This window comes from Dendroctonus ponderosae, unplaced genomic scaffold (assembly GCF_020466585.1).
Source record: "Dendroctonus ponderosae isolate FM_Combo_2020 unplaced genomic scaffold, Dpon_F_20191213v2 Dpon_F_20191213_10, whole genome shotgun sequence".
In the NCBI taxonomy this organism is placed as follows: domain Eukaryota; kingdom Metazoa; phylum Arthropoda; class Insecta; order Coleoptera; family Curculionidae; genus Dendroctonus; species Dendroctonus ponderosae.
In genome coordinates, this window is record NW_026017111.1 from 490,632 (window position 1) to 495,385 (window position 4,754).

Sequence of the window (4,754 nt, forward strand, 5' to 3'; positions counted from 1 at the left end):
AATTTATATCTCGAGTGGCCGAGCTGGCGAAGCGATTGTTACGCCACTGAACAGCTCTTTTCCTTCCAAATGCCGCAAAAGTGGGCGCAATCACATTTTGGAGATTTTTTGGAAAATTTTCAAAAAAACTTAAACGTAAACCCTTACAAGTCTTTACCKGTACAAGACCTAAGCGAGGAAGAAAACGAAAGGACCGATTGGATTTTTTTAACTTTTTCACCGACGAGGAGACATTTGCTGCTGCGGAAATGYTTAATAAAAAAYAAGCGTTTTTGGTMGTCAAATAATAATTGTGAACTGGAAATTCCAGTCAATATTTTCAACGGAATTTAGCAGGACCAAAATATCTGGAACTCTTAGAAGCTTTATGATGATGATCTTTGATGTGGACTTTTCCTTCCATTGATGACTGAAGATGGCAGTGAGTTTCCAACTAATAATGCCCGATTCCGATGGTGCACGCTCCAAAAATCCGTCGTTTTTGTGAAATCAACAAGAAAAAAACGTCGTCCCAGTTCAGCCGATGGATGTCCAATTAGATGAAAGAGTGGCTCGTTCACATTCGACCGAAAACCGACGCGAATTGTTGTGCCATCTACGCTTTCTTGGTTCGGAGATGAAAACATGTTCGTTAGACCGAAAACGTGCTCTTTTTAGAAAATATGCATCGCTTTTGTTTCGCGCAAGGTAATTGATTCTCGCCCGGCATGCGAAAGATAATGCAAATCTAGAGGCTGCTTGGACGCGCCAACTTTCCATCACGGATCCAGGCTATTTTCCAAATTTGTTCTGTAGCTTCAAAGCAACATTCTTCCAGTAGATCAGCAAGAATTTCAGTCGAAAAGCAGTTGAGTAAATTGCAAACTGACAGATTAGCCGAAGAAGTGGAAGAACTGCATGTTTGATCCGCGTAAATGGGATTATTCTGTGTTGTTCCCGGCGAAATATCCAGTTTCATGGCATGCAGGAATCCTGTTAGCGTTCTGGCTGAGCTGCTGGAACACGCAGGCGATCGGAGGAGGGGCTGATATGGATTTCCAGTGGCGGCGGTTCAGGTAGCGATCCCATTGAAAATTCCCCCAATGTGAACGAACTGCTGGCAAGATTGTATCGACTTTGCTTGGAGACGAAGTTGTCTGCATTTGGGGAAATTTTACGGATGGTGAAACACTGGAGAAAAAAGTTGGGGCCGCCCGTGGGTGTGGCCCATCAGCAGGATCTCCTGAGAGCAGGAGCAAGATGGCGGCACCAGTGCCGCCCGTCGCCTTACGGACGCCCGTATTGATTTTCTAGATCTGTGCCTGAGTCGTCATGGCGACAGATCATACACAGACAACTCAGTGGTGTCCGTCAATGGTTTTGCCCGTTTTTTCTGCTTCCTGCTGGCTTTGTCGCAGTGGAAATCGATGATCATCCAGGTGCTGTGAGACTCCATCGAGTCTCCTTCTGGATGGCTGTGCAGGGTTTCTTGCCCACAATTGAATTTCTGAGTGTTTCACTTGGCAAGTTCTGAGTCACATCTGATCCATCAGCAAGATTAGATATCGCTTCAATTCGATTTTCGACTTTTTCCAAGGGGGATCCCCACTTGAGATATGTTCGGATGGCAATTAAAGGTGCTTTTGCTTAATATCTTATCTGTAAGGCAAATATTTGCCGGCTGATCTTGGGCCGGAGCTCGGAAAAAACAAATTGTTTGCTGAATTTCGGATTCTGGGAAACCGATTGCACTCGATAATCGGATTTTTCTCCGTTAAGTAACGAGCTGATTAGAGCGATCGATGTGTGCTTTAGGCGGATTATATGACGAAAAGGGTCACATTGGCAGTGTGCAGCGAAGAAAAAATGCAGATTTTCGCCAATCGACGACAGCGAATGGATTAGTTCCCGGACAGGATGTCGATGGAAAGCTCATTAATTGCGACCGTCAGCATTTTCCCGCAGTCCCTCATTTTCCGACCAAATAATAAGGGGGCGCCAAAGCAAACACACCTCATTCACCTCGTATACGGCTTTGTGGCGAATCCAATCTAGGTGATGAATGGGGCTCTTTTGATGAGATGTTCGAAGCCCGAACGGCTGGTACAGATTGTTACCTATTGACTTTCGACACAAAGATATTAACGAGGGGGATGAAAGGCCCAGACCATGCGAAAAAGAGCATCTGATATGATTATGGGAAATTCGATGTCGGTTCATTTAGATGGTGACTTGTCGATTTTTGTTTGACATTCATTTGCCCAATTTGCCACCTTTTTCATGCCTTAAACAGTTTGAAGGCGTAGTGGGCAGTCGAAAATTTAAATTGTCGCAAAGTTCAGTAGGTATTTATAAGGGCAATTTTAGGCGATTTAGGAAGTACTTTGCTTTTCGAAGGAGAAAGCGCAAATTTTGGCTAAGTTTGGAAATCTGCCATCCTTTCAGAAGTTCAGGTCCCTGCATTCGGGCCGCTAAGATTTCTCCCTGAATTTCTACTGAAGGCGCATAATATTCAGTTTCTTTAACGAAAAATCGCAAATTTTGGCAACTTTTTTGAATTTGGGAAATTTGTCATCATAAAGTTTTGCAAGTCAGAACAGTTCTTCTGCCTAAACGCCCCAATGTGTTCCCTGCATTCTAGTAGCTACGTTTTTTGCCTGCATTTCTACTAAAGCTGCATAATATTCAGTTTTTGTAAAGAAAAATCGCAAATTTCGACAATTTTTTCGAATTTGGGAAATTTGTCATCGATTCAGAAGTGTCGCAACTATTGGAAAAACTGAAACTAATGGGTTTTTCGGGTTTTTTGGCCGTTGTTCGGTAGAATTCATCAGTTCTGCGAAAGAACTGAACGCGGGTTCTGATGAGAACAGTGTAAGCGTTCAAGCAAACCACTTCTGAAGATGCAAGCCACTCGTGCTTGCGAAACGTCAAGAAGCAATTTTACCAAACCGTGGATTTCCAACAATGTTTCCGTCAAAATTTTGCCTGAATGTACACATTGAAGAAGCACGCAATAACAGAGCTTTTTCTATAGAAATCCAACGGCAAATATCGCTCTACCACCAGTGGGGAAATTACACAATTTTTCCTGCTTCAACGTACAAATCCACACAGGTGTTGGTGCGCCCCCTTCGGATCAATCCAGATAACGAGCAGATAATTCGACGTGCGTCCACCCCATCTGCATTAATCGCCCCTTCGGCTGGGGTTGCTGTGGGAGGAGGGTGCCTCCACCCTCCTCCTCCGTGTTTACGTTCTAATTACCATGGCAACCGCCATCAACCCCTTGGGGGTTATGGAGACTGATTGTTCGGTCGTTACCTTCCCATCTACACGCGTGTAAGAGCAAATATTAGAGCGAATTACTCAAATTGAATTTGGGGGGGTGGCAGCAAACAGTGGCACCCCCGCATGGGATTCGAACTGCAACTTCTTCGGCTGGAAGTTTGGACAGGGACCGACTGCACCAATCAACGTTTCATCTGGCTGCGTTATCTTATCGCGGCGCCCTCAGCAGGAAGTGCAAGGAGATTTGATTTTCTCGATGCACCTTCATCGATCGCGATTGCACCAAATTTGCCTTAATAGCCTTGACAGTGTGTACGAACACGTTCAGAATTAGGAATATTTATTTGATTTTTTTCCCGTGCATTTGCTCTGCCAGAAGCGAGATAAACCAGGCATTTTCTATCAATAATAATAATATCTAGTGGTTAGTGGACGGGGAATGTTTATAATGTCGCTAAAAACTCCGCTGGGTAAACAAGTAGGCACTGAATTTAACCAGAAGGCGAATTTAACCAGAAGGAGTCTGGATTTGTTCACCTAAACCACTCATTTGCTGGTGCTTTTATCAATTCAAGTAGCTGTTGACTTTTTTCCGATAATAGTTGGATGGAAGTGCCTCTCACCTTGTCTGGAAAGTTGATCAGAGGCGAGATTTTCTTTACGGTTCTTCAATGGCAGTTTCGGAATATGTGAAGACTGCAGAAGTGGCCAGAATAGTCAAAAGTGCACTTCAGCAGCCCTTAAGTTTCCCCGAAAAATTCCCAGTAAAACTGCAGGCAAAGCCACAAATGAACCTGGCAAAGGTGTCTTTGTGCAAGGCTCAAGGTTGGCAATCTTAGAGAATTATGATTTTCAATAGCTTTACTGCAAATTGACTTGCTGTGCTTATAGCGGCTTGGGACCCAGACAAAAATCAGCCCTCCCATGCAAAAAAAAACATGTTTTTAAACAAGTGAGCACCTACCTGATGTCCGCGAAACTATAATCCATAGTTCTCCCAGTAGAGCGTGGTGCACAAAAACAGTCTCAGTATCAAGTTGGGTCACTCAAACACCCCCCAAATGGTCACCGACACGAACGCCACTGAACTGAAGATCAACCAACGTAAGATGCATCAACTGTGAATGTGTGCGAACATCAAAGAAGTGACCGGCTGAATGCAGAGTGCGCTCCCGAGATCGGGTCTCGAGACTCCTGAGACGGACGACAATGTCGTATCTCGTCCCCCATTGGTGCAACGAGAGCCAGGGGGAGGGGGCACAGGTGAGCACAGGTGCGCGACAAGGACGGCTCCCCTATTGTGGGTGGCTTAGAGCGAGACGCCAATTGTTTGATACATATTGAAGACGACGAGATAGATCAATTTGCTCGGCGGTGTGGCGGGTGTGGACGGGGCGAACGGGGACGTTTCCTTATTTGTTCTCCGGACTTTTCTTTTTAATCTGGAGTATTGGAGGGTGGCGGTTGAGCCATGTTGCGCATTG

At 44.9% G+C, this 4,754-nt stretch overlaps 1 protein-coding gene across 2 annotated transcripts in view; it reads right to left on the bottom strand.

Annotated features, from left to right (window-relative positions):
• LOC109537235 (zinc finger protein Xfin) overlaps nucleotides 1-4,474 on the bottom strand; it is a 16,975-nt gene extending 12,501 nt beyond the window's left edge. For both annotated transcript variants that reach the window (XM_048661938.1, XM_048661937.1), the window contains exon 1: nucleotides 4,235-4,474. The gene's annotated coding sequence lies outside the window, so the exon portion shown is untranslated. The remainder of the gene's footprint in view (nucleotides 1-4,234) is intronic.
• Nucleotides 4,475-4,754: the final 280 nt, after the last annotated feature.